The sequence below is a fragment of the Canis aureus genome, chromosome 34, assembly GCF_053574225.1.
Source record: "Canis aureus isolate CA01 chromosome 34, VMU_Caureus_v.1.0, whole genome shotgun sequence".
Lineage (NCBI taxonomy): Eukaryota > Metazoa > Chordata > Mammalia > Carnivora > Canidae > Canis > Canis aureus.
In genome coordinates, this window is record NC_135644.1 from 1,196,009 (window position 1) to 1,223,442 (window position 27,434).

A 27,434-nucleotide genomic window follows, 5' to 3' on the forward strand; every position below is an offset into this window, starting at 1 on the left:
ATAACCACTCACAATGAAGGGGAAGATTTAGTAATTAGGAAAGATATTAGTAATATGAATTAAGATCATGAAGTCAGAAAGAAGAACAAGATGGCAATTACTAGTATAAAAATATAACAACAAAGGTTTTATAAACAGATGGGACGGCCTCTGTCTTCAACTTTGAAATGTAAAGTACTTAGAAGCTGTTACTTATCTACAACAGGAAAAAGCTAAAAACTGAAAAATCAATGACTCTTCTTGTATCCATCAGAAAACTAAGGTCACCCAGCAAACAATCACTTTAAATCTGGAAAAGCAGTTAAATCCACGGAGGCATAACCAAGACCTACATACCTGGAGCAGAAACTGGTAGGAACACTTAAATGCTAATTTCAATAAATTTCAGGAGCCCGATGAGGACTAGTGTGAGTGACAAACTTTTGAAGTCTATAGTCTTGGGGGAAACACAGATTTCTGGTCTGTCCCTCGCAGAACCCCACCAGGTTCTCAAAGTTCTCTTCACAGCTCTGACAGTGAGAGAGGAGAAGCTGCCTCGAACCTTCCAGTCATATCCCAACTGAGGGAATGGAATTTCTCAGACTCTAAGGCCTCCTGTCTTCCTGCCCCACTGAAGAGGGAAAAAAATCACAGTCAGCAGGGGTGAGGACTTCAAGCAAACTGACTAGAACTCTGCAGCCAGGAAGGAGGAGAGGAGCCTGGGAGGAAAGAAAGATATACCAGGCGAGAAACACTTGTGAAGGTTACGTCTCCAAGGCATGGGCCCACCAAAAGACTGAGTTTTTGTTTTTTTTTTAAGATTTTATTTATTCATTCTTGAGAGACAGAGAGAGAGAGAGAGAGAGATACAGAGAGAGAGAGAGAGAGGCAGAGACACAAGCAGAGGGGGAAGCAGGCTCCATGCAGGGAACCCAACATGGGACTCGATTCTGGGACCACAGGATCATGTCCTGGGCTGAAGGCAGGTGCTAAACCACTGAGCCACCCAGGGATCCCAAGACTGAGATTTAATGACAAGATTATCCAGTCCTCCCTCTCTTCCGTATAACAGCACATCACACCAAAATAACATAACATATGGTAGCATGTCATCTGCAAAGAGGGAAAGCCTTACTTCTTACATACCAATTTGGATGCCTTTTGTTTTTTTCATATCTGATTGCTGTGGCTGGGACTTCTATACTGAATAAACATCATGATAGTGGACATCCTCATCTTGTTCCTGATCTTAAAGGAAAAGCTCTCAGGTTGTAACTACAGAGTATAATGGTTGCTGTGGATTTTTCGTATTTGGCCTTTATTATGTTGAGGTGTGTTCTCTCTAAACCTACCTTGTTGAGAGTTTTTATCATGAATGGATGTTGCACTTTGTCAAATGATTTTTCTGCATCTATTGAGGTGATATGTTTTTTATCCGTTCTTTTGTTAACGTGATGTATGTGCTAATTGATTTGCAAATACTGAACCACCCATGCATCCCTTGAATAAATCCCACTTGATCATGGTGAATGAGTTTTTTGATGTATTATTGGATTTGGTTTACTAGTATTTTGTTGAGGATTTGTTTAAACGATAGCATTAGGACTTCTTATGCTGCGCCCTAATAAGAAGGCTCCCCAGGGTGCTCTAATGTATAAGCTAGGGCATTTTGCCAATTCTTCATGGGCAATGACACCAGGAAACTGACAGCTAAGTGGATGCTGGACAGAAGCTCATTATCTATCATCTTCATATGGCCAGACACTGTACCTTCTTCACCTGGAATTTGACTGTAGGCTTCACTTTGACTTTGGCCCCATGTTCTCATTGCGGGTCAGCAAAGAAGGAATTTGCCAGCCCCTCATTCAGGCCTGGGCCCAGGATCCATGGGGTCTGCTTGATCAGAGATTCTTAAGTCAAAAAGGCCTCATACTTCTTGACCAGCTTCTTGACCAATTTCTTACTCTTGTTGAGTTTCTTGAGCACCTCAATGTCCATGTGCGCCATTATCCATATGGACCACATAAGCCAAGCCATATTCTTGACTTCATCACAGAGCTGCAGGTCCCCCAGAACACATATGGGGAATTTGGGGCGGGGGGGAGAGGACTTGCCTGACAATGCCTGAGAAGTATTTGTCCTTCTGTGGATCATAGTTCTTCTTCTAGTCAGTCTTCAGCACAAACATCTCCAAAAACTTCCAACACGATACACTAATTCCCATGCAGGACTTCCTGCACCACCTTACAGAGAATGTCATAGGATACTTTGCTGGCCACGGTGACTAGAGCTGCAATAACTGGAGAAGAGACTTGTTGAGAAGTTTTTGCATCTATTCTTCAGGTGTAAGTTTAGGTTGCTTACTTGAGATTTTTCTTTTTTCTGGAGTTAAGTCTGTACAGCTATAGACTTCCAACTTAATTCCGCTTTTGCTGCATCCCAAAGATTTTGACCATTGTGTTTTCATTTTCACCTTTCCACATGTATTTTTTAATTTCCTCTTTGATTTATTGTTTAGATTCACTCATTTTTTAAAAAGATTTTATTTGAGAGAGAAAGAGTATGAATGAGGGGAGGGGCAGAGGGAGAGGGAAAAGTGGGGCTCAATCTGAGGACCTGGGATCATGACCTGAGGCGAAGGCAGATGCATAGCCAACTAATCCACCCAGGCACCCCTAGATTCACTCATTCTTTAGTGCTATATTATTTAGCCTTGATGTATTTAGGTTCTTTCCAGATTTTTTTTTTTTTTTGTGATTCATTACTATTTCATACCCTTGTCATTAGAAAAGATGCATGACATGATTTCAATTGTTTTGACTTCACTGAGACTTGTTATGTGGCCTAACACATGATCTACTCTGGAGAATGTTTCATGTACACTTGAAAACAATGTGTAATCCACTGCTTTTGAATGGAATGTTCTGAATATATCTGTTAAGTCCATTTGGTCTAGTGTGTCATTCTATTCCACTGTTTCCTTGTCGATTTTCTGTATGGGCATATCCATTGATATAAATGGTGTGTTAAGATCCTCTACTATTATTGTATTACTGTCAATTTCTTCCTTTATGTCTGTTAGTAGTTGCTTTATGTATATAGGTGCTCCACCAAAAAACTGTGAGACTGATTAATGAATTCAGTACAGTTGTAGGATATAAAATCAATAAAGAGAGATTTGTTACATTTCTATACAGCAATAATGAAGTAACAGAAAGAGAGATTAATAAAACAATCCCATTTAAAAGTGCACCACAAATAATAAAACACCTAGGAATAACCTTTATCAAGGAGGTAAAAGACTTATATTCCAAAAACACTATTGAAAGAAATTAACGATAGCATAAACAAATGGAAAGATATTCCATGCTCGTGGATTAGAAGAACACTTAACGTTGGATTATTAAGATACCCATACTAAGAGCAATCTACAGATTTAATGCAATCTTTATTTAATAAAATATCAACAAAATTTTTCACAGAGCTAAAACAAAGTATACTAAATATGTATGGAGCCAAAAAAGACCCTACATAGCTAGAGAAGTTTTGAAAAGTATGAACAAAGCTGGAGTTACTACAATTCCAAATTTCAAAATATACTACAAAGTTGTAGTAATCAAAACAATTTGATGCTAGCACAAAAACAGACTAAAAAAATAAAAAGAGCAGAAAAGAGAGCCCAAAAATAAACCCATAATTATATGGTCAATTAATCTATAACAGAGCATCAAGAATATAATGATACTTGTGATAAGCACTGAGTGTCATATGTAAGTGATGAATCACTAAATTCTACTCCTGAAACCAGTATTACACTATGTTTTAGCTAACTAGAATTTAAATAAAAACTTGAAGAAAAAAATTAGTCAGTCATAAAAAAAAGAATGAAATCTTGCCATCTACAACAACATGGATAGACCTAGAGTATATAATAATAAGTGAAATAGGTCAGAGAAAGGCAAATACCATGCGGTTTCACTCATAGGCAGAATTTCAGAAACAAAAGAAATGAACAAACAAAAAAAAGAGACAGAGAAAACAGACTCTTAAATGCAGAGAACCAACTGGTAGATGCCAGAGAGGTGGTGGGGTTGGGGTATGGGTGAAGCAGATAAAGAGGATTAAGAGTATACTTATTGTGATGAGGACTGAGTAATGTATGGAATTGTTGAATCACATGGTATATGTGAAATTAATATAAAACTCTTGATATTATACTTCAATACAAAGAATATACACCATAAACTCCCAAAATAGTCTTCAATAAAGACTTCTGTATAACTTTTACATTGATTAAAAAAAGCGTATAGTAATAGTAGATGAAGGGGCACGTAGGTGGCACAGTCAGTTAAGTGTCTAACCTTTGGTTTCGCCTCAGGTCATATCTTAGGGTCATGAGACTAAGCCTCAAGTCAGTCTCCACATTCAGCGAGGAATCTGCTTGAGAATCTTTCTCCCCCTCCCTCCATCCCTCCCACTCATGCTCTCTCTCTCTCTAAAATAAATTAAAAAAGTAATAATAGATTAAAGCTGAAAGAAATGTATAACACAAAAATTCTCTGAGCCAGTACAAAGGGAAGCTCAAAATCAGGGAAGAGAAGAAAACAACAAGTCCACTACAAGAATGTGAAGCTTCTAGCATTTATAGTTTAAGAAATATTAAACAGAGTGCAATTGCTACCCAGAATTAACAAGAATCCTCACATTAAAGGCTGATTTGCCTCAATCCATGGTATCTGGTACAATATATCTGACTTTTAATTAAAAATCAGAAATCATGACGAAAGGCAAAACAACAACAACAAAACACAAACAAAAAAAAAACAGGCTGACTAGATAAAGCAAACAGCAGAACCAGGTTTAATAGATACTGGAATTATCAGACAGAGGATTTAAAATAATTATAATTCATACATTAATGATTTTAATGGAAAAAAACATTAAAATGTAAGCAGAGAGATGGAAACTGTGAAAATATTCAAGAGGAAATTGCAGAAATTAAACTTACATTAGCAGAAATAAAGAATGCCTTAACAGAATCATCAGTAGACTTGAAGTTACTTGGTAAAGAATCAGTGAGAGTGGTCAATAGAATATTCCCAAACTGAAAGACAAACAGAAAAAATAAAAATAAAAACAAAATAATAGAATCAAGAACCATGAAAAACAGCAACATATAAAATAGTACAGATTAGTGTACCAGAAGAGAACAAAAGAATGGACCAAAGGAAATATTTGTAGTGATGATATCTAAAAACTTTTTCCAAGTTAAGGACAGACTCTGAACCTTAGATTTACAAAGCCCAGAGAACACGAAGGACAGAAAATGCCAACACACACACACACACACACACACACATACACACTCAAAGAAATTATATTCAAACTAGAGAAACAGAAGACAAAGAAAATCTTGGAAGATGCTGAATAATAAAACAGCTTCCTTGAAGAGGAACAAGGGTAAGAATTATGGCAGACGGCTTATAAGATCAAAAACCATGCATGGAAGAGGAGAGTGGATCTAAATATTTTGAGTGTTGAAAGAAAAAAAATCACCAGTCTAAAATTCAATCAATTTTGAAAGATAATTCAAAATCATCTTTCCAAACTCAAAGAGGAATGATTTCTCAGAAAAATAAGAACTGAGGGAATTCATCTTCAACAGACCGGCTCTGAAAAAAAATGTTGAAAGACGTTTCTACATTAAAAAAAAGTTCTATATATATAAAAAAAAAGTTCTATATAAAAAGAGACTTACATAAATAAAAAGGATTGGTGAGAGAATAATAAAAATAAAATGTTATTTTGCTTATACTTACATGATTTAAAAGATGACTCTTTAGAGCAATAATAGTAACAATCTATTGGGCAAATACAGCATAGGATTAAGTAAAATAAATGAGAGCAATGTTACAAGGTCAAAGAATGGAATTGAGAATACCTTAATATGCATGAATTGGTGTAGTGTTATTTGAAAGTAGATTTAAGTTTGAAGACAACTATTTTTTTAATGGAGTTTAATTACTTTGATAAGAAAGGAGAATGAAATTACAGACCAAACAAGTCAGAAAAAAAGGATAAAGGCACAGAATAAACACCATGCATAAAAAAATTATAAACAGTAAATATTAAGTCAAAATATATAAATAATAATTATTTTAAATGGGAATAGTCTAAATACACCAATGAAGAGACAAAGAATGTCAGAGTGAGTAAAACATAAGTCCTAACAATTTGCTATCTACAAGATGAGCACTTTTTAAATATAAAGACACAGATTGGTTAAGGGTAAAGGTATGAAGATATTCAATGCTTAAAAAAAAAAGAAAAGAAAAGGTAGAATAACTCTTAATTTGAGACAAAGCTGCCCATTAGGAACGGTGCACTGTATCAGGGACAAGACCAGCAGGGCGTTCCGTGATGACATATCCTAAATATGTCAAAATATATGAGGAAAACTCTTAAGAGAAATAGGGAAACTGGTCAATACGGTTGGAGACATTAACGCCGCCCTCGGCTAGGAGGATGTGGGAAACAAAGGCAAAAGAAAAATTACATTTCCTTACTATTTTTAGCCCATTCACAAGCCCTTGAAACAGACACAGTGAAGGTCCTCTAGGAATTGAGCTGCAGGATGTTAATACTTTGCTAAGGACCAAAGGATCCCGTGAGTCGATTTTAACACATAAAAATTCCTTTAGAAACGTCCTTTATCTCTAAATCCCAAGACACATGTTAGGGGTCATCCCCCAAGCGTATGACCCACCAACACACATGGGAAGGTCTCATGAGGAGGGTTTTACCAGACGGGAATAAATGACCCTTTCCCAACAATAGCTCGCCCCTCAAGGCCCTGGATCCCTCACTCTCACATCGCCACGCAGCTCCTTCTGCCCTCGGGTTCCTGTCCCTGTACTCGAGTAAAACCACCTTTTCCTACCAAAGATGTCTCAAGAATTCTCGCTTGGCCACCGGGTTTAGACCCCAACCTCTCTCCTACATCAAGCAGCTGACAGACCAAGCGGACAGAAAATCATCAAGGATACAGATGACCTGACGGGCACCGCCAATCAGGGTGATATAGTTAATACCAGGGTGATACCAGCATCTTAATGAACTAGGAAGTACTGCTCTGCTCTTATTTCCTGGAATAGATTATGGAGAATCTATATCATTTCTGCCTTTAATGTTTGGTGTAATTTACTAGTGAAACCATCATGGCCTAGTGATGTCTTCTTTGTAAGGTTTTGATAATTGATATAATATTTAAAATGAATATAGACTTATTAAAATTATTATCATTTTGCAAATTTTGTATATTTTGGGAATTTGTTCATTTTACCTAATTTATCATATTTGTAGGCATACTAATATTCCTTTATCCTTTGAATTTCCATGAATAGCCTGTTTCATTTTTTTTTACACTATTGATTTGTGTCTTCTCTCTTTTTTCTTGATAAGTGTTGCTTAAGGTTTATTAATTTAATCGTCCTTTCATGGAAATAGCTTTTGATTTTTAAATTTGCTCTACTGTTTGCCTGTTTTCAATACTATTCACATCACATCTTTCACTATTTCTTTTCTTCTGCTTTTTTAGGTTTAAATTGTTCTCTATTCTCCTAAAACACAAGCTTAGGTCTTTGATTTTAGATATTTCTTTTTTTTTTCTGATATGACATTTAGTTCTATAAACTTCCATCTACACACTGTTTTCACTATATTCCACGGATTTTTATAAGTATTTTAAGTCGGCTCTGCACCCAATGTGGAGCCCAACACAAGGCTTGAACTCACGCACGACTCTGAGATCAAGATCTGAGCTGAGATCAAGACTTGGATGCTTAATAGACTGAACCAGCCAGGTGTCTTTGGTAAGTATTATTTTCATTTCCACTTAGTTCAAATACTTCAATTTCTTTGGAGACCCCTCTGACATATGGGTTATTTAGAAGCGCATCTTTAAAAATTTTCAACATTTGGGGCTTTTCCAGCTATCTGGAATGCAGTCTATTTGGTGAACACTCCATGTAAGCTTGACAAAAATGTGTATTATTCTGAGTGAAGTGTTCTATAATGTCAATTAAATTCAGCTATGTCAAGAAGTCAATTTTATCTAATTGATACTCAAATAGGCCACATTCTAGACTTTAACAAATTTAAAGGGATAGAAATCATACCAAAGATGTTCTCAGATCACAATAAAATTAAACTAAAAGTCAGTAACAGGGCAGCCCGGGTGGCCCAGCGGTTTAGCGCCGCCTTCAGTCCGGGGTGTGATCCTGGAGACCCGGGATCGAGTCCCACGTCGGGCTCCCTGCATGGAGCCTGCTTCTCCCTCTGCCTGTGTCTCTGCCTCTCTCTCTCTGTGTCTATCATGAATAAATAAATAAAATCTTTAAAAAATAAAAAAAAGTCGGTAACAGAAAGACAACTGGAAAATCTTATAAACATTTATAAACATTTAAACTATATATTGCTTATTTTCTATTCTATTTTACTGCTTCATTTACTTTTTCCTTTCCAAATCCCCTAATTCTAGTTTGAATCTATTGAAAAAGTTGATGAGGCTCTTTTCACACTACAGTTCATGGCTCTACTCCTAAATAGTGCTTGAAAATTTCCTGAAGTGTCATTTTGAAGGATCCTGTTTATTTATTTTTAAAGATTTTATCTATTTGGGGGTTGGGGGGGAGAGCAAGTGCTCAGGAGGTGTGAGGAGGAGCAGAGGGAGGGGAGAGAGAGAAGTATAGTCTCTACTAGCAGGGAGTCCGGGAGCCCTCAGATCAGGGCCTGAGCCAAAGGTAGATGCTTAACGGATGGAGCCACCCAGGAGCCCCTGGAGTCTCTTGTGTATTTCTCTTCATTTTGTTAAAATTTTTATGCCATTTTCATGTCTACCCTTAAGAAAAAGACTTTTAAAAAAGGACTTATGCCGTTCAATTCCTACTTTTCTTCACTTCTCAAGATAATTTTAAATTTCAAGGAGTTATTACTTAAATCAATCTACTTTTTCCCCTCCTGCTATTAACTATTAACCATTTTCCCTAACAAGATAAGTTAAAAATTAAGGGCAGTAGTTGTTGAAGGTCTGGCTGTTAAGGAAAAATGCATGCTAGCAAAATAGAGATCGCTTGCATATTTCTATCACTCTACCTCTGAGAGAATCCTTGATTAAAATCTCTAACTTTGCTTTAAACCAAGTTAAGAATTCAGTTTCTGTAGATCTGCTTTCTGATCTAACAGCTTTTCAATGGAATTATTATTTTTTTTTCCTGAAAAAATGGCACCCATATATCCAAAGTTGGGGGAAGGAAGCAATGGAAGGAAAGGGTTATGAGCAGGTTATGGAGACAAAGCGGGCATATGCAGGAAGGGTTTCCAGGGAGGGTTTATCAACTTTGAGAGAGAACATCTTTGAGTTAGAATCTGTTTTGAAATCTCATTTATAGAAGTTAAAACTGGCTGACTTTTGAATGTTTGTTACTGTCTTTTTTTTTAAAAAAAACTCTTCTTACAAATGTTTGTGTGTTGGGATCCCTGGGTGGCGCAGCGGTTCGGCGCCTGCCTTTGGCCCAGGGCGCGATCCTGGAGACCCGGGATCGAATCCCACATCGGGCTCCCGGTGCATGGAGCCTGCTTCTCCCTCTGCCTGTGTCTCTGCCTCTCTCTCTCTCTCTGTGACTATCATGAATAAATAAAAAATTAAAAAAAAAAAAACAAAAAAAACAAATGTTTGTGTGTTGATCAACACAAACGGATCCATGGAGTAGTGGACCTCTAGCAGTCAATTCACAAAACTGGTTTGTATCCATCAGATTGTGAAAGTATTGGGATCAACCCCTTTGTTGGCCATGTGACACACGATGATGCATTCCACAGAAACAAGACAGCCCGGGACAGAACAGAAACAGATGACCCGATACACTCGTCTCATCTAAATGATGCTACAGGTAACAAGGATAATTTATTTCCATACAGTAGTGAATTGGAGTTTGATTCAGATATTTCATTTGGTTCACACACCAAATCCCAATCAATATAGGGCTTTGTCTTATGTTATTGTTTGTATAACACTTGCTTTAGAATATCAGTTTCTCGGTTTTGTTTTGTAGATCACTACTAATCATGTCGTACTACGGTAATAAGATATAAAGCAGCAATGTCCTATTTTAATCTTGACATTATTCAAATAACTAAATCGACAGAGGGATTGACAGAAATATAAGAGAACTTTCTGGATGGAGAAAATTTCTGTATGTAGGTCACATGAAAGCATGCATTTGTAACAAATTTGTAAAAGTTCATTACATGAAACATTTAAGATCTGAGCGTTTCATTATAATTATACTTCAAGGATGTTCTTCTATTATATGATGTGGAAATGTTGGGATTCAGAGCCGAAGGCCAAGAGAGAATTCTTGAGATGTTTCTGATGCCAAAAAAAGGTGCTTTTTATTATAGCTCGGGGACAGGACCCTTGGGCGGAGAGAGGTGCAGTGGGTTGTAAGGAGAAATTATACACTTTAGACTTGGGGAAGGTAAAAACAAAACAGTCTCCAAAAGGACTTTCCTCTGCTAAAGAGGACTTGCAGGATACTGGAGGCCTGACTACGGTCAAGCTAGGTTGATTTTCCCTCTAGCAATGCACTGAGATTGGGAGTTCTGGAGGAATGTTCTACTCAGCCTGCCCCAAGTATTTGACAGTGGGCTCCAGATCATAAGAAAATTTAATTTTATTTACATTTCTTTTGCTTTTGTTCCCCACATCATTATATTTTGGTAATATGAAGAAAAATAATCCTATAAAATAACGGTACTCATACCTTGGAAAGAAAACATTCTCTTCTATTTTAAATAAAAGGGAAAAGCGAAGACCTATCTGTAATGAAATTATGCAGCTGCTACTAAAAATACAACCCTCACATTTATGTCTTATTCTTGATGAGAGAGAAACAAATTTTGGAAGCTGGGTAATGCCTACATATAATAGAGTCATTGGCTTAAAAAAAATATTCATATTAAAAATTCCATATACATTCCAAGTCAAATTACAGGGTCTCTGTTAGAGAACATCTCCAAAAAATATTTTCATATCAACTCATATATCAAAAAGAGATGTACCGAAGACATACTTTTGAAAAACTCTACATGTACTTTTGATTTTTTCTTAGACATAAATATCTGAGGGTAACTTCAGAGAACATGTATATTTTAGACATTTCTAAAGCTTGTGGTCTCTTTGCTGTGTAAGTATTCAGAATGTACCTTTTTTTCCAAATCATTTGAAAAGAAAATTTCATATTTGCTCTTCTGAAGAAAGCTTTCACAGCTGGTTGCTTTGAGTATTTCCAGATATGGTTTTCCAAATAAAAATATAATATTTTCTATTAAGGACATTTTCTCCTGGAGTGCATCAGCTTTTTTCCACAGTAAGTCATTATAAATTCCCATTGAAGTTCCCTCACTAGTTTCCACACAGATACAAATCCGAGCGTGGTAGGATGCTATCAAAATTAACCACCACAATGTCATCACCCATGTCTTTCTCAAATAATATTGCTTGCAAGTTCCGGGCAGGCATAAGAATTCTAAAAACAAACAAAGCTCCTACCCTTTTCTACTTGGACTAGATTTCAAATCATATTTGCATAGAAGGGACAGTATACATAATTGGAAGTTATTCAGTGACTTAAAAATAATTCATAGTAAGAGTGAAGTGGGAAACAAAGGCAGAAAAAAAAATTAATTAAATTTCCTTACTACCTACAGCCCACTGACAGACAAGTCCTTGAAACAGGCAGAGGGACCTTCCTCCAGGGACTCAACAGCCTCAATGTTAATACTTTGCTAAAGTCAAAAAGCAATCTTAGCCTGACCAAGTCCTTTAGAAATTTCCTTTATCTCTAACCACCCCCAAGGTAGGTGTTGACAATCATCCCCTAAACATGGGCCCACTGATATACATCTGAAAGGTCTCAAGGCTGAAGTTTTATTAGACGGTAATAAATCACCTTTTCCTAACAATAGCTCGCCCCCTCAAGGTCCTGGAGATCTTGCTTCCAAAATCCCTTAGAGATTTATGCTATTCCCTGAACCCCTCCCAACTTGAAAGTATATACTAGGCCCCTCCTCATGACCCCAGAGGCGCTTTCTGCCCCTAGGCCCTATTCCTGTGCTTTAATCACCTTTTTGCACCAAAAATGTTTCAAGAAATTCTTTCTTGACCGCAGGCTTCGAACCTTTACCTTCTTTCCTACATCAAGAGTAAGTATAATGTGAAATGACACAACTTAACCAAAGATTTTAAAATAATATATTGAGGGATCCCTGGGTGGCGCAGCGGTTTGGCGCCTGCCTTTGGCCCAGGGCGCGATCCTGGAGACCCGGGATCGAATCCCACGTCGGGCTCCCGGTGCATGGAGCCTGCTTCTCCCTCTGCCTGTGTCTCTGCACCTCTCTCTCTCTCTGTGACTATCATAAATAAATAAAAATTAAAAAAATAAATAAATAAAATAAAATAATATATTGAGGTCAACCTGCAGCAAATATTTTATTTATTATACATAAAAAAAATAAAACTCAATTTCAATATTAGGAAGTATTTTAGTATTTCATTTGCTAATACTGAAATGATTATTTATTTATTCATTCATCTATATGTATTGCTCCTCCTACGAGGCTTATAGTTATGGTTTTGATATTTTTCACTAATATTACAGTGGGCCTGGGAGAGATGAGTGACTTTTTAATAAGAAACTATTCCATCTCTCTCTTTGAGAAGACATACTAATCCATAACGAGTCATTGGATACCCCTTCTTGGGCAGAGACCCAGGTATCTTACCATTGCATGTTTTCTGGGAAGAAATGGGCACTAAAGTTTATAGTTTGCAGAGATGGTATTTTGAGTCGTATAAATAAATGTGATCTCTACAAGCAATTGCTGTGCTTTGAAATACTCGACAAGGAGGAATGGCCAATAAACCTTGTGGTTATCTCAATCTGTGCTATATCTGCATCTTCTTGATTTAAGCTTCCAAAGACTGAGCGCTTAGTGAGAGACGAAGGGAATGATTCATTCTCTTTTTTTTTTTTTTTTGATTCATTCTCTTTCAAGCGCAAGATATGCCCACAGTGCCTACCGAAATGATTGCAAAGAAATTATTTTCCAGATTTTTACCTTTAACTCCACGCCATTATGCCAAATAATCATCAGGCTGATAAAGAATTTATTATAAATTCACTCGTGCTTTGAGACTATGCGCGTGCAGACAGTAAAGCCTTTATTAACTATTGGTCCATTCACTTTCCTCTGAAACGTTCCTATGTATTCCTTTCTCTATGACTTTACTTACATACCATTTGCCCTTGTATTGAATGATTTACCTTCCCCATCATCTGAAACAAAGCTAAATGTTACCCAGAATCAGAAACCTTATTGAGAAAATAAGAGAATTTTTTTTTTATTTTTTTTTAATTTTTATTTATTTATGATAGTCACACAGAGAGAGACACAGGCAGAGGGAGAAGCAGGCCCCATGCACCGGAAGCCCGACGTGGGATTCGATCCCGGGTCTCCAGGATCGCGCCCTGGGCCAAAGGCAGGCGCTAAACTGCTGCGCCACCCAGGGATCCCAAAATAAGAGAATTTAAAACAAACAGACTGACTTGGCCTGACGCCTACTTCTCCCAGTGAGTAAACTGGGATACATTTGGTTTTGGATTATCTCACAAGTGACTAACGTGAAGAGAGAGATGGCAATGACGGAACCAGTGACATCTTCAATGGTTCATAACCCATCTCTCCTACCTTTTCACTATAATTAAAGATATTCTTGAAAACACTATGTATTTAATAATAAGGACATGAACGCACCTTTCGTTACTTAGGTGTTTTTAAAGGGGATATGTATCCCCTCCTCTTCTCCTCAGACCCCTAACATCAAAGCCTACACCACATTCTCTCCTCTGATGATGGCTCTTCTATTTCGCTGACAAAACAGGTGCAATTAAATAAATGCTACCTCATTGTCCTAAGGTTCCAGAATTCCTTCCTATACTCTTTGATTCCCTGTTTGTTACAATGGAGACATTCTGCTGATATGAAGACCAACCCATCACTCTTGACCTTGATCCCACCCACTAACCTAGCATATGCTTTCATGCAGCCATTATCCACCATGTTTTTTCTGCATTTTCATTTCTCTACTATTAATAGTTCATTCTTACTAGCATACATACGTGCTTCAAGAAAGAAGAAAAAGCGATCAACACATGAGTAAACCTGACACTCTGGTATTTTCCCTTAATTTGGGCTTCCAGCTTGTTGCAGATATACTTTGCAGGACTCTTACACTGGGCATAAGTTCAGTACTTTGTACTACCAACTGCCCACAGTTGGCTTTTGGACTAAAATTGTGTTAATGAGCCCCTACTCTGGCTCTCATTTGGTCAGCGTGCTACCTATGATGCCACTTCGTGTCAAAGCACCTCCAGGCAGCAGCGGTGGGGTCAGGAGTCCTTCACCTTCTACGTCTTCAGGACCTAGCATGTAGGACATTAACCAACCCTTTCTCCATGCTCTGTGACGCATGTCAAGTATTTCTCCATGAGTGTCTGTGCCGTATTTCCTCTAAGGGTGCAAGGCCACACTGCTATACAATGCCAACCACCCCTTCTTTCTTTCTTTTTTAAAAGATTTTATTTATTTGAGAGAGAGAGAGAGAGATCGAGAGAAGGAGGCTCCCCACTGAGCAGAGAACCTGACACAGGCTTTGATCCCAGGACCCTGGGATCATGACCTGAGCTAAGGGCAGATGCTTAACCAACTGAACCACTGAGCCACCCCCCAAACAGGCCTTTCTAACTGATGTCTTCCTCTCTTGCCTCAATCACTGTATTGAAGATGTGTTCTCCCAGGTAGATTTTAAACCAGGCTGGAAGGGGGTTGTATTTTCCTCGTCTCATCTCCCTTAAGCACCCACCCAATATGATGAAAGACACGGATGTGGTCAACATTGTGGGAAATCACATTCTAGGATTAAAATAGTTCCAGCTAGACTTCAAAAGAATTTAAGGTAGGAAGGTGTGTTTTGCATTTGTACTATACATGTTGAGTGATAATTCAACATGACAAGAAAACAGATTAACATTCCTATTTTCCTGCATTCCCTAAGTAAGATGTGTTTTTGTAATCATCAACTAAGCACAACACCAATCTATGGGAGTCTTCGAAAAATAGTATTCACAAGCAACACAATGGGTGCTAAAGCATCATGAGTAATAATTCTATTTCCTAACTAGCTTAAATTTTTATCAATAAGCTACTATAATTCAAAGAAGTCCATGAATTTTGCTACATATTTTTAAATGGAACTGTTTATATAAATAGGAAGCCCACAACATAATCCTTTCCCTGAAACCTCGCACATCCTAGAGGAACCCAGAAAGGGTGCCAATCACTACTAAATGAGGCAAAGAGTATGTGGAAGAAATAAAGTCTGGGTATTCAATAGGTCTGAAGACAAATCATTCAAATTGGAGCAAAACAGTAATAAAATACTGGAAAATTTTATGGGAAATCATTCTATGCAAAATAATAAAATATATGAAAAAATAAAAATGGTAGTTTACCATACAGGTTTGATTATATTTGAGAGGACTTTAATGGGACATTTTCGAAATTTATCAGCAGCAACTAAGTCCATGAGGGGGACAAATACTAACTTAAGGAAAAGCACATTACACAAAAGAAATGCAATCATAATATACAATGTGACAGCTCAATTAGAAGCCACATGAACAATAAATACTAGCTTTCCAAAATGCATGTGATAAAACCATATCTGGAAACGATGGAAAAAGAATATTTAGGGAGTACAGAGACAAGGGAGGGAAACTTCCATCTTCTGTAGTAAGAGGCCATGGATAAGGTCTAACATGGAAAAACCACAAAATGTCAGTGTAAACGTAGCATTTAGCAACTTGGAGGTCGATAGAAGAGTTCAAGGGTCAATGCCATTGTCTCCAGGTATCAGAAATAAGGACTTATAAGGGATAATAAAAGAGGTACTGTTTTTATTATTAGTCACATAGAACAACTTTATTTTGAAAATGTACATTAACTAATTTGATAATATTGACATTTAAAAAGTATTCTAAAAATAAGCATTTGATTTCAACACAAATTCATTTTTCTGATCAGTCTAGCCACCTTTTCTTTTTTTAACTTGTATTTCTAATGGGGTTTTCTATAGCTAGACATGGTAAAGTAAAAATAGATGTGTCATAAATAATTTCCTAAAGTAGCTCTTTTGCTTTTACTCCCTCCTCTAAATATAAATATCTTTGAGATAAATCCATCAATTATCCCCTTCCTGTATTTGTATTTTTAATATGTGATTTTAAGAGATATTGCTAAATTCCACAAAAAAAAAAAAAATAAGTGGCTGGTGACTGGCTATACAGAGAATTACATAAACCTCATTAGAGTATATTTTTATTTTTCAGATAAATATAAAAAATTGCTATAATAATATATTTTGTCAGGTGCTGCCATACTATGAGTGACTGATACTCTTCTCATGAAATATCCTTCAAATCACAGGCAATATGTCTGGTCAAAACACTGATACTACTGTAATTATTATCGTAACCAAATTTTCCTTTGATTTCCTTAATTCTTCAGACTGAGCATCTGATTCTAAAGTATAACCTTGACTTTTGCATTTACCTTGAATCATTTTTTCAGGTCTGCAGGCTTTCTATTCCAATCTGATCTCACAAATTCATCCTTTTCTGTTTTCTCTGGAGTTTCATCTTCACGGGATGACAATTTTTTACTAAGAGAAGTACGGAACATAACAAGCCAGGTAAAGATGCCACAGCAAAAATTAGCCAAATTCTCTGAACAGTTTCATGGTTTGCTCTACCCCCTAGCAGTCCAGTGCATGCAGCTCAGTCTCATGCCTCTGTAAGATTCTAATTATTTCTTCCACTGATCCTGGGATGATTGTGTTTAGTAGAAATTAGGAAGTTAAATAAATCAGCGCTAAGGGAGTCTCTTGTACTCTGCAGGGGAACCAGGTGTGCCCTAATCTCCACATGGCAGGAAATGGAAAGAGCTGATAGGCACAGAAACATTGCTTCCGTTCTTCTAGCTGCTGAAGTATTTAAACAGGAAGGCCATTAGACTGAGACGGTTCTGACGCCTTGGTAACCTATGTAAGCAAACCAAAACAGAGGCCAGAGTCCATGCACTCAACACTGAGAAAATCAAACAAGAACCACCAGTCACAAACAGCCAACCTTCCCAAATAAGCAACTGCTTAAAACTATGATTAATCAAACAATTTCCTTGCTTTGCTGCTTCATCTTCTGTATAAACCCTCCTATCACCCCCGCCCCCCCCCCCACACACACACACACCCAGCTCCTGCTACTGTCGGTGGAATCTCCCAACTACCTTTGGCCTGATTCAAAGGGACACACGCTCAGATGCACTCCTGGACACCTGGTGCCTTAGTCCACCTTTCAACGTGACCTTTTCTAAGAATTGGCTCTTAAACATAGGTAGAAGGACGTCTCAATAGAAACGTGCCATGTGTGCCTAGAGAGGTGGATGGCTATATAAATCTACACGTATGGAACTTCTCTTCCAACAAGTAGAAAAAATAGTAAAACATACACATAAAGTTCTGAGTTTGCAGAAGTACAATGAGAGATCAATCATTTTCTTCCGAGACTGGGAAAACAAATCTCTTTAAGTGACGTGTTCTCCCAGAGTTTTTAAATTTAGGGGCTTAAGGTTTTTTAAATTTGTCTTTTAATGTTTCTTATCTACAGGAGGGTAGAGCCATAAGGCTTTGAGGAATAATGTGGCCACATTTTAAGAAAATACTTAAATGCGACTTCTCTACTAAAATTAACCATCTTAAAGTTACTTGATATTGGAGGGGTGGTTTATGGTTAGTTTAAATCATTTCCCCACTAAAGGAAAATCCCATGGGCATCTGGAATGTTTCTTTATTTTCTCTGGTAGCTATTTTTATTGTCTGTCTAGACTTTAAAACAGGCTTCTAGGTGTGACTAATAAGCCACACGGAAATACTTTGCATCACATTACACTTTCAGATGTTCTCACACACCTTGCCTTAAATTTGACTAGACTCATTTTCACTGAGACAAGCTTTCCCAGGGTGGCTGTTCAATTTCAATTGAAGTTAATGGGTCTAATTCTGCTGCCTCTACCGAGATGAGATCACCTTCTGATTCAATGTCAGCACCTTTTAAAAAGAATCTCTTTAAGTGCTTTGCTGGAGTCAAGTCTGAAATTAAAGTTTGCAAACAATGGATTTTCATTTCCGGTTATAGAAAATCTAAATTTTATCTGGTAATCAAGAGAAGGGAACAAATTAGAGAAAAGAACAAAATCAGCTATATTCTCACTTCTGATTAAAAATGAGCAGGAAGGGGCTCCTGGGTGGCTCAGTCAGTTAAGCCGCCAACTCTTGGTTGTGGCTCAAGTCATGATTTCATGGGTCATGTCAGGCTCCTCGCTCATTATCTCATGTGCGTGCTCTCGCTCTAAAATAAATAAATACATCTTTAAAAAATGGGACAAGAAGGCCTAGAATGTCAGAGGAGTACTCATGACACTAAAGTATGCTAGAAAAAATTATTTTCAAGTTTCTGAGGTGTTCTAAATCCTTTTAATACCCACTGCAATGTTCTTATTAGACAATTATTTTATCTAAATATTAAAATAGTATTTCCATATACATTAGATTGTAATAACTTTTGTTCTTGCTGATGTGGATACTTTTTTCAAATGTTCTAATTATACACATAATGATATAATTTCTATATAAATGAGAACTGTTTATTGCCTATAATGCATTCATCTTGAATTTCAACATCTGTTATTAATTTTCTGAAAACACAATATGATTTTTAAACTGCATTAATAGTATGCAAACAAAGCAACAAGCTCCTGGCATTCACCATAAATATATATAAGTGGGTATAAAGCTCGCCAACTACTCTTGTGACAAAATTTTCCAAACTGTTCCATGGTATTCTTTTCAAAATTGTCAACCTTCATTGCATGGTGAAGGTTTTGACGGGTTAAGCATAGGAAAACTATTTGATTACATCTTAGGCAAGTAAAATTATTTTTGCCTGTGTTTATGGATAATAGAAAATTTGCCCAAGAAGTCAAATTGAAAGACTTGCAATTTACGAGACTACAATTTTGCTCTTTTCATTTTTTTTTTTTTTTTCACAAATGGTTACATGTTAGATTTGACTTAAGGCTAAATTCTCTGTCACTGATTGAAACAAGGTGTTGAGTGCCTCTTACATAGTTGTAGTTGGTAAAATCCTCATAACCACCCTCTGATGTGGTACTATTTTTAGCTTCATTTCACCCATAGAAATTGAGACTCAAAAGAGATAAGACCCTTGCTACACATCCTCAGATTAGAAATCCACAAGGCCTGGTTAGAATCAGTCTGTCCATTTGATAGTCCTTAAAGCTTTAGTTCAACCAAATAAATTCAGTTATGGTGGCTGCAAGGTCCTGGCTCTGCCTCAATCACTCAGGGCATAGACAGACTTGTCCCTTCCATCAGATTACTTACAATCAAAGGTAGACAGTCCATCCACAACTGTGCTCGAGATATTTATGTGGTGGATGAAAATTACAAGGTGTCTCCTGATTCTGTCTGGGTCTCAGAGAGGATCTAGGAAAGGGGTCTAGGAAACAGTCGTGACCAGGCCTTGTCTGACAGAGGTGGCTGCTATTCAGCTCCACTGATTTGCTAAATTGCAAAAAGGCAACTCAACCTTTTTTAAGTTAAAATGTTCAAAATAGAAAAAAAAATTTTGCACGAATGATCACAATTTTTGAGTCGACAAAAAAATTAAAATTTTAAAACCCTGTGAGGCAAATTAAAAAAAAAGGGGGGGGGGCTGGGTTTGGTTTATAGGCTTCTAGTTTGCAACTTAAATGCAAGTACTTGCTCATTCCATTCCCTCCACTGAGATTCTCTTTAGTCCTTTGAGCTCAGTGACTAGCAAGCACCACCGTCTCCACTCCCACCTAAGATTATAATTAGTGACTAGAATTATTTTTCTGATCTTCTCTACTCATGATCTTCTCTACTCACCTCCCCAGTTCCGGGGAGGTGACTTCATTTCTGTTTTTACTATGTTGTGATAGCATTCTCATCATCACCATACCTCAGGCCACTCTTGCCTGAGGGATTTTTCCTAAAACATTGTGTGTGTGTGTTTGTGTGTGTGTGTGTGTTAATGTAACATTCCTTGTTAGAAACTTCTGATGTGTTCCTATTACCTAACAGAAGTAAATTATTCTGATATTAAAGGCCTTCTATGAGCTGATCCAATCTACTTTTAGCATTCTGGTTCAGAATTTCCTATTCATCCTCTATTAATTTATCCTGTATTATTCAGGGTTCTCCAGAGAAACTGAACCAAGAATTGGTTTACATGATTACAGAGGCTGAAAAGTCCCAGCTTCTGCAGTCAGCAAGTTGAAGACCAAAAAGAGTTGATGGTATAATTTCAGTCTTAAGTCCAAAGGCCTGAGAACCAGGAGAGTCAAAGGCTGGAAACATTTGAAAATAGCAAGTAGTAGTGTGTGTGTGTGCATGCGTGTGTGCTAAACATACGGCTGAACACCTGCTAAACATATGACTGCAGCAGGAAATGGATTAGAACTAAAAGGAGGATGACAACAGAGGGAATCAAGGGAACAGGAAAAAAAAAAAAGAACAACAAAGTATTTAACCTGAAAACAAGCATCAAGTGTGATTTTTGTCAAAACAAGTAGAGTAAAACCACATGTGTTCTTCTATTCAAATACAGAATCGGAAGACTTTTTGCAAAAAAGAAGCTATGATTCATAGATTTCTAAGTTGAGGCTGGAAAGTTGCAAGTCAATCTACTACCACAAGAATAGTTACTGGTATAAAGTCAGCCGCTCTTGTATATTTGTCTTAGAATTTAATTGAAAACTGGAATTGTAACGTTTCCAAATGATAGAGAGCGGGAATTGTTTCTCTTAAAGAAACATCCTTTTAATACATGTTTAATTTATTAATGTCTTATTTAGATCCACAAAGAGACCTAAAGAGACACTGATTACAAGCCAAGCTTTAAGAAACATAGATTTAGTGTAATCAAATATGAAAGATAATTTTGTGAATTGAATAATTTTTAGTTAACTTATGCTTCTACTTGGCAAACATTATAGGAACCATGATTATATGACTAGACTCCTCTGATTTATAGTCATGAAATCTATCTGAAAATATATTTGGGTATATTTTCAAATGTGAAATGTATACCCGGGATTACACACTAGTTTGAGTCTTATAATCAACATTTATGATGATACTGAAAAGATACTCTGTTCTTTGATTAAATGAGTTTTCAGTTTTCACTATTTTGTTTTATAAAAATTAAATAACAGTCTGCGGTAATGGAAAATTACTTGTAAAGGCACTTTACAATTTTGAGTATATTTAATTCATCATTTAGCATGAAATATGGTGGGTCCTCAAATTGTGCTTTAAAATGGCCTATCATATAAAGAGTTTTAAAAAAAAATACTGATTTCTTGAACTGCAGGGACTAAAGTATCTTCCTAAAAATATCTCTAGGTTGAAAAAAATATCAGGTGCGTAATGTCCGAAACCTATGAGATCTGGGCAAAGAGAGGATCAACTGGTTTTTTGGCTGTATTAATCAGATGTGGAGGCCTTGGGGGAGGATGGAAAGGATGTGGTAATTGAAGTCCCAGTATCTGTGGTTGAGAGCTAAGAGGACTGCAAGGATGCTGAAAATACACTGCAGATGACATAGCTGCTGGCAGAGGAGAAAAGGCAGTTGCATCTAATAGATAAATAGTGTCTAAGGCACAATTTGCCTAGAATATCTGTGTCTGGAGAGATGCAGGAGATGAAAAAAATGGCAAGAAAGTTAACTCTGGAGTCAGTGTTGGTAACTGGAAGAGAGGATGCAGGATTGCTTAGCAAGAAGAAATGAAAGTGTACTGGGAGGATGGGAGATCAGAGAAGTGAAAGTTACAGAAGAAGGAGTGACTTATGCAGTAGGAGCTAATGGGCACTCCAAAGAACCAGAAGAACCTAGAATTCTTCAATTCATCATTTTTCCAGTGGTATTGGAATTTCCAACGAATTTATTGTCCATCCATCATTTGTCTACGATCATACTGGGGGTGCTACAGTGCCCATCAATACATTGTTGAAACAGAGGCGCCCGGGAGGCTCAGGCAGTTAAGTATCTGCCTTCAGCTCAGGTCATGATCCCAGGATCCTGGGATCAAGCCCCATATCAGGCTCTCTGCTTGGTGGGAGCCTGCTTCTCCCTCTCCCTCCGTCTGTTGCTATACCTGCTTGTGTTCTCTTTCTCTGTCAAATAAATAAATGGAATCATTAAAAAATAATAATAATTAATGAAATGTTAGAAATAAAAATACTGTTTTATCTATGAAAAATAAAAGACTTTAAGTTTTTTTTCCCCACAAGTAATGAAAATCCTTCAAGCAATAAGCAACTCTATAAAAACTACCAATGCATATCTTGCTGAACATGCTGTCAGAGAAATGTCATTGACTTCTTAATGTGTATTATTTAACTTTTGAGATTTAATTTTATTTGCAGCAACAAATAAAAATTTCGTTATTCACTTTCAAAGCACAATGCTATATGCTACCTGCATCTAATCTTTCTCTGTCAATCACAGACACACACACAAAACAATCAAATGTAGACGACTTTTCCCACATGATAGAATAAGGTTCAAAGTTGAACTTTATAATGTCAAATAATTTATATTTATACCTGGTTTAGGTATCATCGCAATCCTACAAAAATACTACAGACAAACACCTAAGATTGTATCTGTAAATTTGGATGCATTTTTTTGCGGAGAACTTTTTGAAACCTAGAAGTGAGTATGAAATGGGCCACTGATAATAAATGACACGAGCTCTCTGGGTAAGGACCAATGCCAGCTTAATGGGTTCATTATGTTATCTGCAGTGTCTGAATTATTTTTGGAATAGGTAAGGGATGTTTTCAGTTATGCCTCAAAGTATTAAATAAGTAAGCTTTCTAATGAAAACGAGAAAATTTCTCCTAAGTTAATGTATCATCACAAGCCATTCAGGGAACAAGTCTATCAGAATATGTTTTGAGTTAGCTTTCTCTATTTGTCACTTAAAAGTATATTGATAACATCAGTGAACAGAGGGTGCAATCCGAGTTTCCTCAAGATGTCGGCACATCAGCTTTGCTGTAAAATAAACTAATTTCAAAATATCTTAATTGCCTACCAATTATAAAAAGGATGGTTATGATTAACAAGTGAACCCTTGGTAGAAATATAATTTCCTGAGACACTTAATAAGAGAGGTTAAGAAAAAACAAATAAAACCTAAAATTGCCATGATTTCATTTTAATCTATAGAATATAAAGTTAATGGCAAACCTCTCCCAGCTTCCCCAGAGTGTCTGACATACCATATTCAAATGTCTATAAATTGAATACAATGAAAATGAACTTCCAGTCTGTCTCTTTTGTTCAGACTTTTATGACATCATAATTTGATATTGAACTAACCTAATTTAGGGGCTGGCAAGCTTTATATGTAAAGGGCAAGGTAATATATATTTTCAGCCTCGTGGGCCATATGGTCTCTTCTCAAATACTCAACTCTGTTGTTCTAGCATGAAAATCAAAGATAACAAATGAGCATGGCTGTATTTCAGTAAAACTTAATTATAAAAACAGGCAGTGAGTCAGATTGGACCCATGGGTCCTAGTTTGTCAACCCTGTTTCAATTTATCTTCCTGTCTCCAGTCTTCCTGTTTAGATACTCCTGATCTTCTGGTTAAAACACATGACCCAAGGTGCATCAGGGTACCACACGGGATTCACTGGGACACCCCAGCATATTTTAAATTTTCAAGGGATATAGGATAGCCTTTGTTAGAGGCCATGTGAACTATTACTATTCTGTGACTTGGACATAACTACTTAATAAACAGGACCATTAGGTATTTTTTGGCCTGGAAGGGCCTTTAAAAATTACTGATATGTTGAGGCCTGGAACTGAGACAGTCTGGGGCTCTCTGCTCTATTCTAGCCTACTTTTTCTCTAGGATACATTTTCTTAAAATATTGTTTCAATATGACTCTCTGCTGCTCCAATAACTTCCCTTATCTCAATAATTTCCCACTGATTACAGTAAAATGAAAAAGGCAAACAACAACAACAACGACCTGTCCAATTCACAGATCTCTACCTTAACACAGAACCACAATTCAAGGACTAGGTAAAAAAAAAACAATTAATCCAGAAGTCTTGAAATATGGGTGTTTTTAGACAGGCATCAGGAAAGACATATCACAAGATCAAAGGAAGAAATGAAAAAAATATAGTTGAAGGCATAGTAAATAGATCAATATGATTTATTAGAGAGATCGAAGAAATTTAACAGAGAAGTGAGGGAAGGAAGTGGAATATAGGCAAAGAAAAGCACCAGGCGGGACACAGCACATGTGCAGGAAAGCCCTGTCAGATCATTATACTACAGGGTCGGACGAATGCTGGATGAGTGGGCTGGGCCAAACCATGACGGACACTGTGCCATACAACAGGCTCAGGATATTATTATGTAGGCAATGAAGATCCATGAAAGGTTTTGAGAAGGTCAAGTCTTACTTTTAGATTCGTAATTACAGCAGCAATATGGACGAAGAATTGAAAAGACTGGAGATGGAATCAGGAGAAGGAATGCAAAATAAAAATCAAAATTAATGGAGCCCTTACTCAACTATCAGGCAAAATTCTAAACACTTTACATGTATTCACATCTATTCCTCAGAGGACACCTGTGAAATAGATACTACAACTTTTTTTTTTCTATTTTAATCTAGGACACTAAGGCACAGACACGAAGATTATAGAGTAAGGAAGTAGTATAGTTGGAAATAGAACCTAGGTGGGTAGCCTCAGAACTCATGCTCTTAAGAACTCTATTAATTTCCTCTCAAAAATGTAAATGAAAGATGATCTAGGGCTCACTTATGATAGTAGCAATGGTATGAAGAAACTGGAAGTCAGAAACATTCAACTGATAAGGATTTACTGATTAATCCCAAATAAAAGAGAGACTTTGGTGATATTCCTCAGTTTTCAAGCTGTAGTGATTATGGGAATAAATAGCCAGTATAGAAGACTAAGAGTTTGGTTTGAAAAATAAGCTGTTCAAGATTAAACATGCTAAATTTGAAATGCTGAAATATCCAGGCACAGAAATTCAGTAAGATGTTTTGTATATAGCCCAGCTCTGGCAAAGTCTAATCTGAAGGTACAGATTATAGAACTACCAGAATTGTCAGAAATGGTAATATAAGCTACTTAATTGCTTATGATCATCCAGATAAAGTGAATAAATTGGTTAGGAACCCAAGAGTTCATTAGCATATAAGGGTCAACAGAGGAAGAGCCCAAAAGAAGACTACTGGACAGGTCTTCTAAAAATCTACCAGTTATACCATAACCTCTTCCTCACCTCCCGCATCCATTTCTAGCAGGACTCAAACTATCTGGCATATCCATTGCTCTTTATCAATGGTTTCTTTCTGATAAAACACAATGCTATATGCCATATAGTTTTTGTATTGTAGCCACATGCCATGGAAGTTTTATAAATATATTGCTAGGTTTTACTTCCATGTTACTGGGAGTTGCTTGAGAAATAGAAGAAACTTCTAGAGAAGCAGAGCAGTATGTCTGAATTCAATACATATATTATCAACAGACCACCAAAGCTGTTCTCTGAATCACAACCTGAAAGTGGATGAACAGGTCACCACTTCTCTGTTCCTGGCTCTGGACTGCTGGGAGCGTTTCTTTTTTTTCCTTATTATAACTCATTTGCTGAAGACATCTAATACGTGTTTCTTACAAATTTAAGCTGCCCAACCCACACAAGTGTGATGGCCCACCACATATTGTACTCTTTTCCGCTGCGCTTGCCAAAATCCTAACGTAAGCCAGTTAGGCATGAACAGGAATCATGCATGAACAGGAATCATTATTAGGACACTGGAAATCTTCATGAAATCAACAGGGCACATTGCTGGGGCTCAGGAACAAGGAGTAAGTGGTCTCTAGCTGTGAAGATTTGATTCCCTCTTGCTTCGTATTCAGAAAAACAGCCTTTTTCTGACTTTTTACATAAAATGGCAGTAAACATGGTTTTAAAAAGCTCTTGATTGAACACCAATAAAAAATAAATTAAAACTAGAAAAAAAAAAAAAAAGGAATGAAAAGAGAAGCAATGGACAGATCTGCAGATTTTTTAAACAATAAAACACCATGCTATACTGAAAAAAAAAAAAAAAAAAAAAAAAAAAAAAAAAAAAAAGCTCTTGAGAATAAAACCTTTAGACTTTAGAGAGAGGTGGCTGTTATCACTTAGTCAATAAGTCCAAATATCCCAAGAAAAAGAATCATTATTTAGTCATTTACCCAGTTTGGAGTAATCAGTGGCCTGGTTACTAAATAACATGTCATGTAACCACCTGGAAAATCACTAGGAAAAAATGTTTGTTGACATTCCCAAATACGTCTACACATTAAGTGTATTTAAGTTATGCATAGATAGCTTAAAGTCAGTCCTCCACTGGACTGTAGTCTACTATGTAAACCCTGTTTTCTTCCTATATTTCTTATCCTGATTGGATACAAATCCAAAGGTCAGGGACCTTTATTAACACAGTATAATTAAGGTTTTTGAAAAAAAAAAAAAAGTGATGTTGATTTAAAAAAAAAATTTAAACATAAAATAGGAATGCAGTATAGAAGTGTAAGAGAATTTTCCTGTTCAAAAGGAAAAAGAAATAGGGATTTATTAAAGCAGGAAAGTTACATGCAATGGAGAAAGGAAAACCTCTGTAAACACATTAAAATAAAATTAAATACACTATGGAAATTGTTCATTTAAATCTTTGATAGTTGTGAAAATTACTTCACTGGTGTATACATTTTTCGCTTTATGGTTCATGTTAGTTAAGCAAAGTGAAAGAATTGCATTTCAAAGCACAAAGGCTCAGTTTTCACTTATGTGCAGAACACATCTATTTATTTAATGATTTAATAATCACCAAGTATTTGTTTTCGGTACAGTTTTATGTGTAATAAATTTTTCTATTTCAGTAACATGTGAAAGTGGCAAAATAAGATTTGTAAAAATATATCCCTTTTTCTTGAAGATTTTACTTATTTATTTGACAGAAGGGGGGGCAAGCACAAGCAGGGGGGTAGCAGAGGGAGAGAGAGAAGCAGGATCTCCCCACCCCAGAGAGGGCTTGACCCCAGGACACCGGGATCATAT

General features: G+C 36.7%; 2 long non-coding RNA genes across 14 annotated transcripts in view; one reads left to right on the forward strand and one right to left on the reverse strand.

The window, feature by feature from the left end:
• LOC144304956 (uncharacterized) overlaps positions 1 to 23,132 on the forward strand; it is a 38,347-nt gene extending 15,215 nt beyond the window's left edge. For 6 of the 8 annotated variants that reach the window (XR_013371963.1, XR_013371960.1, XR_013371958.1 and 3 more), the window contains 3 exons: positions 7,577 to 7,850; positions 9,795 to 9,929; positions 16,729 to 20,832. This is a non-coding gene — a long non-coding RNA (uncharacterized LOC144304956). Of the gene's footprint in view, positions 1 to 7,576; positions 7,851 to 9,794; positions 9,930 to 16,728; positions 20,833 to 22,876 lie in introns of those variants that run through there. The other 2 variants (XR_013371961.1, XR_013371962.1) reach the window with 2 other exon arrangements.
• The window catches only part of LOC144304957 (uncharacterized), a 69,223-nt gene that overhangs the window by 5,917 nt on the left and 35,872 nt on the right, over positions 1 to 27,434 (reverse strand). The window lies entirely within an intron of this gene.